This window comes from Chrysemys picta, chromosome 7, assembly GCF_011386835.1.
Source record: "Chrysemys picta bellii isolate R12L10 chromosome 7, ASM1138683v2, whole genome shotgun sequence".
In the NCBI taxonomy this organism is placed as follows: Eukaryota; Metazoa; Chordata; order Testudines; family Emydidae; genus Chrysemys; species Chrysemys picta.
This window is the reverse complement of record NC_088797.1, coordinates 10,493,646-10,512,117: the sequence shown is the minus strand read 5'-3', so window position 1 is coordinate 10,512,117 and position 18,472 is coordinate 10,493,646. Positions and strand designations below refer to the sequence as shown.

The 18,472-nt window shown below is 44.4% G+C and overlaps 1 long non-coding RNA gene across 3 annotated transcripts in view; it reads left to right on the top strand.

Annotated features, from left to right (window-relative positions):
* Positions 1 to 811: 811 nt before the first annotated feature.
* LOC135972531 (uncharacterized) overlaps positions 812 to 18,472 on the top strand; it is a 208,238-nt gene continuing 190,577 nt past the window's right edge. For 2 of the 3 annotated variants that reach the window (XR_010589016.1, XR_010589014.1), the window contains exon 1: positions 812 to 912. This is a non-coding gene — a long non-coding RNA (uncharacterized LOC135972531). Of the gene's footprint in view, positions 913 to 13,355; positions 13,451 to 18,472 lie in introns of all 3 variants that reach the window. The other variant, XR_010589015.1, reaches the window with a different exon arrangement.

The following is an 18,472-nucleotide window of genomic DNA, read 5'->3' as shown; positions in this document are numbered from 1 at the left end:
AGTCCTTTTGTTCTGTGTTTGTACAGCACCTAGCACAAAAGGGGCTGTCTAGGCATCCTAGGCTCTATGGTAATACAACTAATAAAGGTTTCAGAGTAGCAGCCATGTTAGTCTCCTCTCAATTAATTAGCCTCTTACAGTTGGTATGGCTACTTCCACCTTTTCACGTTCTCTGTATGTATGTAGATTTCTTACTAGATGTTCCATTCTATGCATCCGATGAAGTGGGCAGTAGCCCTCAAAAGCTTATGCTCAAATAAATTTGTTAGTCTCTAAGGTGCCACAAGGACTCCTGTTCTTTTTATAACTAATAAAATCCCTCTGGGGAAAACCAGGCACCGGGTGAATGAAGTGACTGGCCCAAGCTCAGATAGGATAATCTATGGATGAATTGGGAACTGAACCCAGGTCTTCAGCACAGTGGCCTGTCTCCAGGACAATCTTGCTATTTTAGACCTCAAAACACTCCCTGAAGGAGAGTACCCTTATTTCCATATTAGAGGTGGGGAAACTGAGACAGAAGTGAAGTTACCTGCCCCAAGCCATCCAACACATTTGTGATAGGACTAAAACCCTAGTTCCCTTACTCCTACCTCTGAGCCCTAGCTACTAAACCAGGTAGTATCATGCCATTAGGCCTCATGGGAAATGAGGGCTAACTCTTTCTTAAATAGCTGTATGTCTTCAGCTGTGGGAAAGTTTGTACTTCTAAGGTAATTGGTTGATTAAATGCTAATTGGTAGCAAATGGGGGGTGAGTTGGCAGGTGTGTAAAAGCCTAGCAAAAAAGCCAACTAGATAGAGATGTAGGAGGGGAAGTTTTGCCTGTAAAAAGGATGAGTGAAAAACCCTGGGCTAAGCTATTCCTGAAAGAGTGAACTAGGGAGCATAGCAGGAGCTAAAGAACTTGTGAGTATGTAACCTTTGGTCTTTGTTTTTTGTCTGAAACACTAGGCTCTGATGTAGAGGATTTTTCATGATGAAATTCTATAGAAGGCCCTGAATCTCTGGGAAAGCAAGTTTTTATGTACTTTTCTCTAGCATTTTGTTAATGGTGTTGCAGTTACAGCCTGTTTTATTTCCAGGGGTTTTTCACTGCCAACACTCACTCTTTTGGGTATAAGTAATTCCACGGAGGAGAGGGGTCTGTTGCTTTAGATCACTTTACCTTGGGGTTCTCTAGCACCCTGGCCATAGTTCTTAAGGCTCAGATCCTCAAAGGTACTGAAGTGCCTAACTCCCATGTGAATTAGGTGTCTAAATACCCTCTGCGGCTCTGGCCCCAAGTGCTGAGTAAACCCCAAGCTAGAGATGCCTTTTCTGGTCAGCTGCATTAATCACTACTGGCCTCTAACCCAGGAAAGTACTTAAGTGAGTGTGTAGCCCCTCTCATTTCAGTGAGCCTACTTGTGCTTAATGTGATGTGCAAGTTAAAGATAATAGGTTGGCTGTAACGTCTCAGGTTGTTGGCTTGCTTGAGATTTCAGCCTGAAATAGTGAAATTCTCACCAGCTTAACTGCTCTGAGACTTCTGTGGCTCTTGAACAGAAAACAGACTCCTTCCTCTTTTTTAGGTTTCAGAGTAACTGCTGTGTTAATCTGTATCCACAAAAAGAACAGGAGTACTTGTGGCACCTCAGAGACTAACAAATTTGAGCATAGGCTTTTGTGGGCTACAGCCCACTTCATCAGATGCATAGAATGGAACATATAGCTAGATTTTTACACACACACACACACACATGAAAAAGTGTGTGTGTTTGTGTAAGTAAGTAGCCATACCAACTGTAAGAGGCAAATTAATTAAGATGAGCTATTATCAGCAGGAGGAAAAAAAACTTTTGTAGTGATAATCAAGATGGCCCATTTTAGACAGTTGACAAGAAGGTGTGAGGATACTTAACATGGGGGGGGGGGGGATAGATTCAATATGTGTAATGACCCAGCCACTCCCAGTTTCTATTCCTCTTTTTTTGTATCTGTCCCAAGATCCTAAGGGGGAGTGCAGATCCAGGCATATAAATTCAAATACTGTATCCCTCCTGCTTCTCAAGTACAAGGGTATAGGCCACAACTGAAGTACAGAATCCCTATCTCCATCTAAAAGGGACAAGCCTTTTGGTGAGGAAGGCTTCTGCGTAGCTCCTCTTCTGTGAGAGATCAAACCTCTTCCCAGAGAGGAGACAAGGTGTTTCCTGCATCAGCTGCTCTGAGTAAACATTCTAAGATATCCCCTGCTGCCTTCATCTCTTCTTCCTTCCCCTGTCTAGCCGCCTCCCCACTTCTGATCACAGTAACTGCATTCACCCTGAACGTTGACCTCATGCCACTCCCTTCCAGCGAAAGAGGAGAGCTGATAACATGTGTTGCTCTGCAGATCTATTCACTCTTTGTGGCAAAGAAACAGAGCTGCGGTGACCCTGTGACCTGTTGTCACACGTTCCCCTGCAGAAGCAACAGAATTAATTGAGAGGTGACCGCACGTGAAAGTAAACTGTTTGCTTTGCTTTCTGTCAAAGAAAACAGAGCTGATTAACAGGTGCAATAGCTGTTGTCCCTGTAACGTTCCTTTGGAGCACCTCTGAAGCATACTGGTCTACAGCTGTGCTCTGGGCAGAACTGGCTACTTAAGTGTGTGTCAAAAAGAACAGGAGTACTTGTGGCACCTTGGAGACTAACAAATTTATTTCAGCATAAGCTTTCGTGGGCTACAGCTCACTTCTTCAGATGCATAGAGTGAAACACCAAGACAGAAGATATTTATCCATACAGAGAACATGAAAAGGTGGAAGTACGCATACCACTTGTAAGAGGCCAATCAATGGAGATGAGCTATCAGTAGCAGCAGAAGAAAAAACTTTGAAGTGATAATCGAGATGACCCATAGAAGGTGTGAGGAGAACTTAACGTGGGGGGGGAGGAATTCAATTAGTGTAATGACCCAACCATTCCCAGTCTCTGTTTAGACCCAAGTTAATTGTCTAATTTGAATATTAATTCGAGTTCAGCAGTCTCTCAGATAAGCTGGAAACCAGGGCAGGTGAAGAGGCAACTTTTTACCAAATTCTGCAAAAGCACCTTCCTTTATGGCTCCTGGGGACCCTGAAAACGAACATGTTGCCCGTAGCATGTAACTAAAGTAACAAGTTCAGCTGGGAAAGGTCTCTGTTACGTATAGCACAGAGGTAGGGGCATCACTGAAGCAGGTAGAGGGGACCGTATGAGTGCGGGAGATGAATGGTTCTGAATCGCAGTGATAAATGCCATCATACCTGAGGTAAATCGAAGGTGATGAGGCAAAATATTCATCTGATGTGAATGTGCCTGGACACTGCAGAGTGCCCTGTCTAATAGTGCTGCAAACACACTATTTCTTTTACATCCATGCATACCTATTATCTCAGAAATCTTGGGGGGAGGGGAACATGTCTTGACCTTGTGGGGGGTTTTTAATACCAGGGCCATGTATTCTGCAGTATTCCCCATCCCCACCCTCCAAAAAAGGAGCAAGTCTCATGCATGGCATAAACTTTCTGGGTCCTAAGTAGGGTTGCCAACTGTCTGATCATACAAACCAAAACACCCTTGCCCTGCCCCACCTCCACTCACACCATCCCCCCTCCTCCTCCCCATCATTCACTCTCCTCCACCCTCACTCACTTTCATCAGGCTGGGGCAGGGCTGTGAGGTGCAGGAGGGGGTGTGGGGTGCAGGCTCTGGGAGGGAGTTTAGGTGCAGGCTCTGGGCTGGGGCAGAGGGTGGGAGTGTGGGAGGGGGTGAGGGGTGCGGGCTCTGGCCAAGAGGTGCTTATCTCAGGTGGCTCCCAAAAGCAATTGGCACATCCCTCAGGCGGGGGGTCCGGGGGGCTCCGCACGGTGTGCAGGCACTGCCCCCACAGCTCCCACTGGCTGCAGTTCCCAGCCAATAGAAGCTGTGGAGTCAGCACTCGGGGAGGGAGCAGTGCGCGGCGACCCCACTCCAGGGATCACAGGGACGTGCCAGATGCTTCCTGGAGTGGCACGGAGCCAGGACGGGTAGGGACCTGGACTTTTAGCATCCAACGTCTCCCGGTTTGGCTTCAGTAGTTCTAGGGGAGAAAGCCTGAGTCTGGGAGACTCCTGGTGAAACCCGGAGGGTTGGCAGCCCTAGTCATAAGACCTCTTTTTTTTTGGTGGAACTTCCCGAAAGAATTAGACGTGCCCCTCTTTTGTCAGATATGGTTCCTGGACTAGATGAGCTAATCAGGCCTCTGGTTAATTCCTCCTGGGGACAAGCAGTGCTGGGCGGAAGACTGGCTTGGTATCCTTGGTGTTCTTTCATCTTGCAATGATAAACGTTCCCATTGGTGGGTGAGGGTTTTTCTTGTTTTTTTGGTAATCATTCGGTTTGCATGGGGGAGAAGTGATATTGACTCATGCGTGGTGACCCGTGAGCATCTCTCTGTCACTTTCTGAGAGAGCTGCCACCTACTAGCTCTCCCAGGAATGGCACTGACCTGTGCTTCCTTCTGAAAGACAGTAGCCCCTCTCAGAGCAGCCTGCTTCAGAGTGGCTCCTGAGAGAGCCAGCCCTGATTTCACACTGCCTGTTAAACCTGTTTCTGAGAGCCTGAATCACAGGTGCGCGCTCTCATTTATATTGTATGAGAGTGGCTCCAGACATGGATTGCAATTGCTTTTTTTTTTTTTCTTTCCTGTATACAGAATGACGGGGCCACTGAATCTGAAATGCTGGTGCAAAACCTCCCAAAGGTCTAATGTGCAAGTCACCTCCTCCAAAATATGCATCAAGGGGCCGTATTTCAGGCTTGTTATTCTCCCCATATATGTGTGTCTGGAAGTAACTGCTTTGAATTTCAATGGTCCCTTAATAATGTTGAGCTGGTTTCCAGGTGCTAACGGCTGGCGTTCAGAGTGCTAGAGAGACGTGCACTCACTAACTCTCGACAACCCTTTGTGGCAGGCGGTGAAGTGTTATCCCCACTTTACAGATGGAGACATAACACAGAGTGACTTGCTGAAACCCACAGTGAGCCGGAATCAGAATGTCTGAACCCAGATCTGATCTTGTGCTCATTCCACTCGATCACGAGGCTTCTCAGTAGGTACACGGTAGGCTCAGCTACAATCCCCAAACCCCCACCTCTGCTTGGAAGGGGGGTACTAGGGAGATCTTTGTGCTCTCTGTTCCTGAGTTGGTGGTGTCAGTCCAGTTCCCCAGTGTAGCTGAGTGGAGTCTGAAGGCTACTCCTAAGTTACTTCAGCTGCCAGCAGCCCCAGGAGGTTCAATGGGGCACAGGGAGCCACAATTCCTACACTGGCAGCAGGGAAGGGATGATGGGAGAGGAGATGAAATGGTGTCTACACCACCGGAGGACCCTTCTACACTGGACTGACCATCCCATGGCCTGCTATGTGAGCTGCATGCCTTATGTTTTATGGATGGTGCTGTGCAAAGTGGCTACCCACCTCCAGGGCCGGGGATCCATATCTTCGTGTGCATGCAGAGAATTCAAGATAGTAAGAGTCCATCAGGCCACCAGAGCCACCTCCTTCTATTGATCGCTGAGCATCAGCATAGCTGGCTTAAACACCCTTGACCTCTAACCCCCACCTAAATCTCTCTGCTGCTGGTGGGCTTGTAGGATAAAAACACGAGGCAGCCGGTGAAATGCTTATTGTGGAAACAGCGTTTTACTGTTGTGCCCTATTAGAATGTTAGCATGCTGGCCTCTGCTTGGCATTAGCTATACTCCAACTATCTAAAGCATTGATCTGATTTAGCTTTCCTTCAAATTCACTCACCGTTTTAAAAATCACTCTGTTCTGAGGTTTGGTGTTGATGCTTGTGATCAAGATGTCTGTCCATTGGGAAGTAGATCAAAATTGCCAATTCATCTCACCATAGGCGCCGAGTTTCTAATCTCTGCTCAGGTCCTGCCCCCACTTCATCCTTCCCCCAATACCCTGCCCTGCCTCTTCCTGCCCCGCCTCTTGCCCACCCAGTTCCACCCCCTCCCCCACTGTGCCCTCATTCCTCCTTGCCCCCGTGGGAAGCACTGATCGGCGGGGCCTGCCAGTGGGCAGGTGGCACTGGGGGGAGGGAAAGGTACTGATAGGGGGGCTGCACCCACTGTTCCCCTCCTCCCCATTGTTATACCAATAGAATAAAAACCAGCAGGATCTTATTAAGAGGGATAAGGCAAAGATGCCACATTTATTGTAAATATACTGATAAAGCAAAAGATAAAAGTAAACAACATTGTTTGACTACTTATTTCTTACACACACACAGAGAGAATCATTCATTCAAGTTCTGTATAGGTGTTATAGTTACCAGGCTAGAAGTTGCTCATGCCAAGTTACTGGCCAGGTATCTTGGTCATGAGGATGGAGCTGAGTCTGTGTCAGGTGCACCTGATGCTCCTGGAGGCTGGCAGCAGAACCAGAGAAGTCATCAGTCTTTAGAGTCCATTCTTATAGGGATTAATTCCTATGTTAGTCTATGGGAGCTGTTTCATCCTGCTGTTGCTGACTCAATCAGCAGATGGCACATTCCTGTCCAAAGTGGCACATTCCTGGTGGCTCCACACTGTCCAAAGTTTGTGTTTCTCATCCTTCCAGGTGATGGGGTGGATCCCAGTTTACCCTCAGGGGGTTGTCTGATGCTCCTACTTGACACATTCTTCGGCCGATGGATACTCCCGTTCTAGGCTGGCACCTCCCTAACCATTTATGTACATCAAGCATTCATCAAAATACATTCCATATCTTAACCATATTTTAATTTACTGTCTCCACCACTTTCGGGGTGTGTGCTAATTCAGTTGAGACTCCTGGCCCTTTAATCACAGAGGGTGGGGGTCTGTCCTAGCAGCCATTGAATGAAGTGAAAGTCACTTAACAGCTTATAGTGTTTGTTTACATTGTATCAATTACTTCAAGAACAAAGTCAATTAACTTGTTTGTAAGTTTTACATAGTAATAAAGTATCTTTCACAGGATAGATATAATCAATGGTTTCTACAGACAGTAGTTTACAAGTTTTAACAGAAGACCCAAGAGATTTTTGTACTTGGTGAAACTGTTGGATTTTAAAGTGTGGGGGACAAATTATGAGGGGGTCATTGTTAGTACCTTCTTTTATATCCCTACATAATGGGTGCTGCAGCCCTGGAGCAACCCACAGAGTTTGCGCCTATGCATCTTGCATCATCATGATGGTAGTAACTTTTTGGTGCCTACCAACTAACTATGGTCAGATTAGAACCAGGTTTCAGAGTAGCAGCCGTGTTAGTCTGTATCTGCAAAAAGAACAGGAGTACTTGTGCTCTACACATACAGCATATGCTCTAATAAATTTGTTAGTCTCTAAGGTGCCACAAGTACTCCTGTTCTTCTTTTTTTTAGATTAGAACCAGTCGCCTTGAGAGCAAGCCTAATCCTGAGTAGCCAAGAGCCTCAGGAAGTTTGTATTCCATATAATGTCTGTTTGCTCTGCACCCATTGGGGATGTATCACAGGATTCCATGGGGAACTCCAGAAAGATAGCTAGCACCATTACTGCATGCTCGCTCAAACTATTTTCTCATTTATGTTACGGGAGTACCGGTATTCATAGAAATGGAGGGCTGGAAAGAACCTCAAAGTCATCAAGTCCAGCCCCCTGCACTGAGGCAGGACCAAGTAAACTTAGACCAGCCGTGACAGGTGTTTGTCCAGCCTGTTCTTAAAAACCTCCTATGATGGGGATTCCACAGCGCTGAACTACCCCGATAGTTAGAAAGTTCTTTTTAATATCTAACCTAAATCTTCATTGCTGCAGGTTAAGCCCATTATTTCTCGTCCAACTTTTACTTGACAGGGAGAACAATTGCTCCCCATTCTCTTTATAAAGCCTTTACCATATTTGAAGACTGTTATCAGGTCTCGGTCATCTTTTCTCAAGACCAAACAGGCCCAGGTTTCTAACCTTTCCTCAGTTTTCTAAATCTTATCATTTTTGTTGCTCTCCTCTAGAAACTCTCTCTCTCCAATTTATCCACATCTTTCCTAAAATGTGGTGCCCAGAATTGGACACACAAATCCAGCTAAGGTCTCACCAATGCTGAGTAAAGTGGGTCAATTACCTCCCATGCCTTACCTAGGACACTCCTGCTAATACACCTCAGAATAATATCGGGCTTCTTTGCAACTACACCTCTACCATAATATAATGCGACCCGATATAACATGAATTCGGATATAACGCGGTAAAGCAGTGCTCTGGGGGAGTGGGGGTGGGGGGCTGCGCACTCCGGTGGATCAAAGCAAGTTCGATATAACGCGGTTTCACCTATAATGCAGTAAGATTTTTTGGCTCCCAAGGACAGTGTTCTATTGAGGTAGAGGTGTACATCACATTGTTGACTTGTATTCAATTTGTGATCCGCTATAAACCCCAGACCTTTTCAGCAGTACGACTGCCTAGCCAGTTAGTCCTCATTTTGTAGTTGTGCATTTGATTTCGCCCCCGCTCCCAAGTGTAGTATTTTGTACTTGTCTTCATTGAATTCAGACTAATTCTCCAGTTTGTCAAGGTAACTTTGATTTCTAATCCTGCCCTCCAAGGTGCTTGCAACTAGGGCTGTTAAGCGATTAATCATAATTAATAGCAGTTTTAATCACACGGCTAAATTATATTATAATACCACTTATTCAAATATTTTTGGGTTTTCTATATTTTCAAATATAGGCGTTGGGCTCTGGGCGTCAGCCCTCTCCTTGGGGCACAGGGCTTCAGACCCCCTTCCCCCGCTGCTGCCCGCAGAGCTCTGGACTGGGGCTTCAGTTCCCTCACTGCCGATACCTGTGGGCAGGGAGGGAGGCATGTGATTAATGCATTAAACATTAATGCATTCATTTTGTTTTCAGTTAATTGCAGGTATTAACTGCAATTAATTCACAGCCTGACTTGCATCCCCTCCTGGCTTGGTCTCATCTGCGAATTTCATACATCTACTCCACTCTATTATCCAAGTCCTATTGAATAGTATGGACCCAAGATTGACCCCTGCAGGACCCCACTAGACATGCCCTCCCAATTTGACAGCAAACCATTGATAACTACTGTTTTGAGTTTGGTCTTTCAACCAGTTTTGCACCCACCTTATATTAATTATTAGGGGGAGGGATAGTGGTTTGAGCATTGGCCTGCTAAACCCAGGGTTGTGAGTTCAATCCTCGAGGGGGGCCACTTAGGGATCTGAGGCAAAATCAGTACTTGGTCCTGCTAGTGAAGGCAGGGGGCTGGACTCAATGACCTTTTAAGGTCCCTTCCAGTTCTATGAGATAGGATATCTCCATTAATTTAATTTCATATAGACTGCATTTCCCTAGTTTGCTTATGAGAATATTACGTGGGGCCGTCTCAAAAGCTTACTAAAATCAAGATCATGTCACATCTACAGCTTTTCTTTCCTGTCCACTGGGCCAGTAATCCTATCAAAGAGGGGAATGAGTTTGTTTTGGCAGGTCTTGTTCTTGACAAATCCATACTGGCTATTCCCTAGCATCCTCTAGGTGCTTACAAACTGATTGTTTAATAACTTGTTCCAGTATCTTTCTAGGTATTGAGATTAGGCGACTGGTCTATAATTCCCTGGGTCGTCTTTGTTCCCCTTTTTAAAGATTGGTACAATGTTTTGCCCTTCTCCAGTCCTCTGGGACCTCACCAGTCTTCCAAGAGTTCTCAGAGATAATTGCTAAAGTTCCAAGACTGCTTCAGCTAATTCCTTAAGTGCACTAGGATGAATTTCAGCAGTCCCTGCTGACTTGAATACTTCTAACGTATCCAAATATTCTTTAACTTGTTCTTTCCCTATTCTGATTTGCATCCCTTCCCCCTTGTTCTTAATATTAATTGTTTAGTATCTGGTCACCATTTCCCTTTCTAGGAAAGACTAATGCCTATTTTGCTTCAAACACCTCAGCTTTCTTGATGTCATCAGTTTTGAGCTCTCCTTCCCTGCTAAGTAGAGGACCTACACTTTTCTTTCTCTCTCTCTCTCTCTCTCTCAAAATGTATTTTAAGAACCTCTTCTTATTGTCTTCTATGTCCCTTGCTATGTGTAATTCAATTTGTGCTGTAGCCTTTCTGATTTTGTTCTTGCATGTCTGTGCTATTCTTTTGTATTCCTCCTCAGCAATTAGTCCATGTTTCCACTTTTTATTTATTTATTGGTAGGATTCCTCTTTTGATTATTCAGCTAACTAAAGAGCTTCTGATGGAGCTGTATTGGCCTATTACTAGTCTTTCAATCTTTCCTTCACATTGGGATAGTCTGCCATTGAGCCTTTAATATTTTCTCCTTGAGAAACTGCAAGGTTTCCTGAACTTTTTTATCCCTGAAGTTTTCTTTCCAAGGGACACTACTTGCCAGGTCTCTGAGTTTTAGGCCTGGTCTACACTGGGCGGGGGGTGGGGGGGATCGATCTAAGATACGCAACTTCAGCTACAAGACTAGCGTAGCTGAAGTCGACATATCTTAGATCGAATTAAAATTACTTACGTCGCGTCCTCGCGGCGCGGGATCGATGGCTGCCGCTCCCCCGTCAACTTTGCTTCCGCCTCTCGCACTGCTGGAGTTCAGCAGTCAACGGGAGAGCGATCGGGGATCGATTTTTATTGCGTCTACACTACACGCGATAAATCGATCCCCAATAGATTGATCGCTACCTGCCGATCCGGCGGTTAGTGTAGACATACCCTTAGTCTGCTTGTCCGAAGTCCATTGTCCTTATTCTACTGCTTTTACTCCTTCCTTTTTCTTAGAATCATCAAATCTATCATTTCATGATCACTTTCACCCAAATTGCCTTCCACCTTCAGATTCACAACCAATTCCTCCATGCTGGTCAGCATCAAGTCTAAAATGGCTGTCCCCTGCCACTTCTTGAAACACAAAGTTGTCCCTGATACATTCCAAGAACTTATGGGAAAGTTTGTTTGCATTGTTGTTTTTTCCAACAGATATCTGGATAGTTAAAGTCACCCTATTCCTACCAGGTCTTGTGCTTTTGGATATTTGTTTGTTCTAGAAATGCCACATCTTCCACCTCTTCCTGACTTGGTGATTTTGTACTAGACCCCCTACCAAGACATCACTCCTGGTTTGTTTGTTCCCGCCCCACCCCCACCCCTTTATCTTTACCTGGAAACTTTCAACTGGTCTGCTTTTCACCTCCTTCTAGACCTCGAACAAGTATATTGGAGACAGGTGAAAACTCATTTGCACAAAAGGGGGAATACTGTGGGTTTATTATTTTTTAATTCTCAAATTTATTTTTCCACAAATACCTTTTTTACCAAAGTCCCTATCATTGTGTGTGTTTGCACACACCTGTGTGCCAAAAACCCTGCCTTTCAGTAGGAAAATGTGGCTTTTGATAAAGAAACTCTTGACAAAGTTTTCATTAAAATTATTGTAGGGAAACATCACCAAAAAATTGACAATGGGTCCATTTGTTGAGCCCTACAAAATGGAAACAACAAACATTTTTTTTCCATAAAATTGTCCCCCCCCCCCCCCCTTCACCACTCCCTCCGATCACTTCTAGCCTAGATCCTTTAACCAGAGCCCCCTCATGCTAGCGATGGTACAAACATAGAATAAATGACAATCCTTGCCCCAAAGAGCTCACCGGGGATATTGCCTCTGTGTTTTTGTCTCCAAAAATCCAATCTGCTGACACTTCAAATCTCTAGTTCCTTTAGCCTGGGATTTTTAGTAACTTCGCTAGGTGGGAAACACATTTGTACTCCATGTGCTGAAATCCTAGTGAACTATCTCATGAATGAAAAATAGACTGTAACAAGATCAAAGGACTCACATTTTTCTTGCAATTTTTTTAAACCTTGAATGATTTGAACAGCTGAACGATACTGCGCCAAACTGGGCACGTCTAGCACCAGCTAGTCTCTCTTCCTGACATACAAGCCGCAGAATATATAGCTATAACTAAATGGTTATACATAGTCTCGGTAGAGCAGGACTAGCTATTTTATGTGATTATATGATGAACTTTAAGCTTGATACTAATGTGCCAGGAATCTAAATAAATGTTCATGGTTTGTCTTTTCAACTGACAGTACATCTACCTTAGCTAAACAGATACGTTTCAATGCATTGATAATATATAAAAATGAGACACTATATAATAGAGAAGTTGAGTACTCCTTTATGTACTGCTGGTTTTTAGATGCAATCCAATTATTTTTGGAGGGTAGGTAAACCCAGGTATCTTGTACATTAAAAAATGCACTTTGTAAATCAGGTCTGTGGTTGCAAAGGTATTTAGGAGCCTAAAGTTGCATATCGGCACATGGTGGCATATAACCGATTAGGCAGTTAACTCCCATTCTATGTCATGGGACTTTTCTAAACCACATGAGGCACCTATTTGCATCATTAGGCTCCTAAATACTTCTGTAATTCTGGCCCAATATTTCTCTACAGTCTCCCGATTACTGATTGATTTTTTCTTTACTGAGCAATTCCAAATTAAAGCATTTTTAGACTGGTGATGAAGAAGATTCAATGCTTGGCCTATAAATTTACGTTAGATAATGAGTTATGTTACAGTAGGACCAAGAGTCCTCAGCTGATTTTTTGCGGGGGTGAGGAGAAACAGCATTGTGTTTGGTGCTGTACATAAAGTAATAGACTGACAATCCCAGTCCCAAAGAGCGAATTATTGATGTATGCAGAGGAGAGGATGGAAGAAAGGAAGTATTATCCCCATTTTACAGATGGGGAGCTGAAGCAGCGAGAGAGCAAGGCCCTGATCCTGCAAAGATTTAAGTAGGTGCTTTAATTTCAAACGCATGAGCAGGCTCGCTGAAGTCACATGCTGAAAGCTAAGCATGTCTTGGTAAGATGTGGGGCTTAAGTGATTTGCCTCGGAGATCTACAGCAGAGCAGAGAATGGAGCCTAGATTTCCTCAGTCCCAGTCCAGTGCCTTAACCACACCACCCTTCATCTATAGCAGACAAGTTGCCGCACTTTGTGATTCTAATCACAGATCTCTGAAAGCCCGGTAAGAGCTTTAGCCATGGAGGTGCCAGAAACTGGTGTGGGGGAGGCAGCCCACAGTGGCACTGCACAACAGAATGGCTCCTGAGAGAGCGGTACTGTCGGGGGTGAGAAGGTGTCCAGGTGGTCGTGTGGAGTCAGGGGTCTCCACTGATACCCCAAGTTTTACTGTATTTCCTGACAGAGGTGCAGCATTGGGGTGAGGAAGAGGTTCAGTAGCAATGTAGTGGCACAGGGTGGCAACAGTTGCCCCAAGACTTACCATATTTCCCCTTGGTTCTCAGGCTGTCCATCCATGTAGAAAGCTAAGCTCCCTGTCCACTGCATGGGCTGGCAGTTTGGTCACTCCTAGGCAGAACAACGCAGGGGAAAACTTCAGGTAAGCCAAGCAGAATTCCCAGTTGAACTTATCCCATGAGCGGCTTTCCACTGGAAGGGGACAACGTGGCTCAGTGTAAGGATGAATCTACATCAGTCTGCTTAGAGGGAATAACCTATATTTAACATAAAGGGTCCTCAGGGTATAAGGTAACGTCTGAGGAAAAATAAGAAATACTTTCCCTGTAGGCAGTTTATATCCCATGACTCACTTTGGGATTCTTATAGCTTCCTCTGAAGCATCAGGATACTGGAGGAGATGGCCCTCTGATCTGATATGGCAGTTCTGGCATTCTACCTTCAGATACAGGGGTTCCCTTTCACTGACATCACAGGAATATGGGGACATACCTGAGAGCAGACATGAGCTCAGACTCCTATATGTTTTGCATAACCGTTCTTTGCAAGAACATGCACTGTAGAAAACAGGGTTTTAGTATAGCTGCTGATAGAGCTATAGGTAAATCTTGAGACGCAAATAAGGTCTAGCCAATGCAGAGTGCAATTCCTCAGATCTAGGTTTACAACTACATAATCGCTTCCCCAAACACACACCCGTTTTTTTTGTTTTTTGTTTTAGTTTATCAGAAAGGTTCCTTCCACGACCACAGAGACAATCTTCCAATAGCCACTACTGACACACATTCTATTTTCAGTCATTTTTCAGTTGTACGTTTCTACATCCCATCCCATTAGTCTGCTCACGCTTCCAATGTAACAATGAAACAAACAGGGCATTGTGCTGTTCTAAGCCAAACATTCATCTCTTCTTGGCACTAGTTCAACAGGCCTGTCAAAACTCCTTGCAAGCCAGCCAAAGCTCATTAATGGTGGTTGGCAGCATTAGCATGGAAAAGAACTTTTCTCCTCATGCCCTCCCCCCCCCCCATGAAATGTTCTTTAAAAGTATAAACAAATGTACTTAATGCCAGTGCTTCATACAGAAGGCGGGAAGAAATGGATTACAAAATCCTCAGCACTGTACCCGTCTAATACTTAGCTCAAAACAGTCTTTGGCATGATCTCTTTGAGCATAAACTTATAACTGCTACTATCCTGACAATGACATGAATCCTTTCTTCTTCCCAGTTGATAGCTCCTGCTTTTGTAGCTATTGGGTCAGATTCTTCTCTCGCTTACACCAGGCTAACATCACTGGAGGAATCAAACTCCTTTTTTTGGTACCAGTGCAAATGAAAGTAAAACTTGGCTCAACTTTTCTATAAATATCCTAGTTTGCTGGCACAACAGTAGCTCAGGGCTGGTCCACACTAACCCCCCACTTCGAACTAAGATACGCAACTTCAGCTACGTGAATAACGTAGCTGAAGTCGAAGTATCTTAGTTCGAACTTACCACGGGTCCAGACGCGGCAGGCAGGCTCCCCCGTCAACTCCGCGTACTCCTCTCGCAGAGCAGGAGTACCGGTGTCGACGGCGAGCACTTCCGGGATCGATTTATTGAGTCTAGATAAGATGCGATAAATCGATCCCAGAAGATCGATTGCTTACCGCCGGACCCGGCGGTAAGTATAGATGTACCCTCAGTCTTAGGCGGTCTAACATACCTTCTACAGCTGGTAAGCCATTTCATTAAGAGGTGGAAAAGTGGAGTTGGAATGTTTTTTGTGTGGTGTTATGGTGCTGAGTTAGTGTCAAGGAATGTGCTGAACATAAGACGAGTGACAATCCTACAATTCATTCAGGATAGTCCCATATGCTTGTTTTTATATCTCTGGTCTAGGTTTTGTTGTAGAAATCTACTTATTGTAAACAGAGTACTGACGATGGATAGCATTTTCAAAGGAGAAAGTGGTTGAACCTTAGGAAGAGATTCTACCTCAAATCATCCTCAGATAAAATAAAAGAAATTATCCTTTTTTTTATGTACTCATTCTAATGTACCTGTGGTTCCAACAAGTCTATAAAACCATGTTCCGAATTTGACATCCACTCATGACACTCCTGGCATTGTACCAAAAATATTCACTGCTGGGCAAGGAGTGATGGAAGATCTCAAATGACACATTTTCCTGCCTTCTCATCTATTGCAATGATGCTGCTTAAAAATGCAGTTTAACCTCCCTATGCTGTGACATAACTCAATATGAAGAAAAATCTGATGGTGTTGTGAAGGTCTCCTTTAAAAATGGAAGAAGCCGTTGGTGGAGCGAGGGTGTGGGAAGATAGCTGAAACAAATATCTCATTAGTTACTGTTAACCTGCATCTTAAAGTACTAGCACAATTACTGCTCACTTACTTTCATATCCAGTAGAAATAATATATTAGCAATTGCTAGAGAGCTCTAGTTCAAATTGCTGGTGATCACTTGGTTTGGTTAGGCTTGGTGAGCAGAAGAGTAGCAGAATCTGGCACAGAGCTCAGGCCATTGAAGCTGGTTTGCAAACCATGTTGTTTGTTCTGCTTATGTTATACCCCTTCCCCTGTCCGCCGACGCTGCTGTATCTACTTAGATTGTAAGCTCTGGGGGATGGAGACTGTTCCTGATTCTGTGTTTGTACAGTGCCTAGCACTGTGGGATCCTGATCTCTAGGTGCGACTATAATACATATAGTAAATGGACTGAGCAGTATAATGTGCAGGAAGTCAGGGTTACACTGCATTATATTCTCTGTGCCAGATTATGCTCACCGAGCCTAACCAAATTGTGTGACACCAGCAACTTGCTCTTTAGCAGCTGCTAACCTGCTGTTACCATACGATTTAATGAAACCGTTACTGGAATACTGTGTTCGATTCTGATGTCCATACTTTTAATAAGAGAGCTGATAAATTGGAAAGAGCTCGGACAAGAGCAGCTTGAATGAACTGAGGTCTGGAAAACCTGCCCTACAGTGAGACTAGAGACAATCAGTCTGTTGAATTTATCCAAGAGAAGGTTAAGATGTAACTTGATCATGGTGTTTATGTACCTACATGGGGAGAAGATTCCCAATAGCTCTCTAATCTAGCAAAGGCATAATGGGATCCAATTCAGGCTAGAAATAAAGTGCAGATTTGTAATGCAGAAGTAACGGTTCCAATGGCTACTCTGCCTAGGAACGTGATGGATTCCCCATCACTTGAGGTCTTTGAATCAAAACTGGATGTCTTTCTAAAAGCTTATGCTGTAGCTCACCCAGAAGTTACGGGCTTGATGCAGGAAGCACTTGGTGAAATACTATGGCCCGTTTTATGAAGAAGGTCAGACTAGATAATCATAAAGCCAGACAGGACCTCTAAAATTTGACTCTCATGAGGAAGAACCTGGATGTGTGGCAAAGAGGAAGGGGGGAAAACTAGACTGCAATCTCAGAAAATCTGGGTTCAATTCTTGACTTCCCCATGCGCTTTTGTGTTGCTGTGGGGTGACTTAATCGCTCTCTCTGCCTCTGTTCCCATCTGTAAAATGGGGTTAATAGTACTTCCTAACCTCACATGGGGGTGTGAGGATAAATATATTAATGTTGGTAAGGATTCTTGCACTCTGGTGATTGCTAGTGTCTCAAGGTTCCTTTTCTGCTAAAGATTAAGACCCTATCTTGTCCTAATCCTTTCTGGATGTTACCAAGGTTGGAGTCTTCATTCTCATGCATCAGAGCCATTGCAGATTGGAAGAAATACAGCACAGGAGAAATGGACTTTTATCTTTCTGGAGGCCCGTGGTGCCTCTCTAGAGGCATATTCTCTTCATTTAACTATTCCTCTCCATCAGGATCTGTGCACTGTCTCTGGGACCAGTCAACAAATATTCTAACATACTTGGCGCTGTGCAATATTTGGCAAGGCTACAACCCCTCCCGAGGTTGGCTTTATGAAGAACTCTCTGACTCCCTACAACTATAGCCTATTATGGGAGGACTTAGGGCTTTTGTATCCATAAAAAGCTACAGTGTCGACACTACCTACCCTGACAGAAGGGAATCTCCTGTCAGCATAGGTAATCATCTCCCAGGGAGCAGTAGCTAGGCTGATGGAAGAATTCTTCAGTCGACCTAGTGCTGTCTGCACTGGGGGTTAGGATGGTATAGCTACATCTCTTGGGTGTGGATTTTTCACACTCCTGAGCAATGTAGCAATACCAATGTAAAGCTAGAATGTAGACCAGGCCTTGGTGATCAGTTAGACTATAAAAATCAGCTGGCACCAGGATTTATGCAAACTGGAACAGCTTATTGTCTGCCAGTCATGAAATGAAATCCATCACAAACTCAAAGAGAAGCCCTAAGTCTCAGGACTGTACCAATGGTCCCACCGTCCAACCACAGCATGTTAGGGGTTTCTTCAAAGCTGGATTAGACTTCTCACAAAACACAACCTAGTCTGATGTCCTTAGGAGCTGCACATTTGCCTCTCTTCTCAGAATCAGGTCTGTAAACTGCTGAAATCTACTACTTGACTTCCTAGGTGGCAACAAGAGACAGAATTAACTAGAGAAACCAAGGGAAGGGATCTGTATATATGGAGGTATAACTCAACTTTTTGCACCACAGCTGCCTCTCTCTTAGTTAGAGAAGAGCAGCCTTGGGTGCTGCTTCATGCCAACAGAGACGGTTGGAACAAATCCAGGTCTCTTCACGATGGAGTAGGCACGGATAGGCTTAAAAATATATTTCCACCCTCGCTGATACTTTGCAGTCTGAGATTGCTTGTCAGGCTGTGCAACCATTGTATCTGCTAGGGCTCTTCTACCAGTACCTACATATAGGCAAGAATAGCAAAGGTCCAGCTCTTCCCAACCCACCCCCAATATCAAGGCCTGGAAACTATGCAGCGATGATCTTGGTTATCTTTGTGTCTGTTGCTCATAGCTTGAAGCTTCCTATGCAGCAGTGTTCTCCGTATGCCATGTAGCTGAATTCCTCTGTTTTTTAAGGCCTCTGTCTTGCACTGAATAAACCTGAAAGCAGCATCATGGCAGAGAATCAGAATCTGGGATATTTAATTATTTAGTATTTGACAAGTTGACTGGGAATTCATCACTCATAATACATGGATGCTGAGATTAAACCAGCTTCCTATA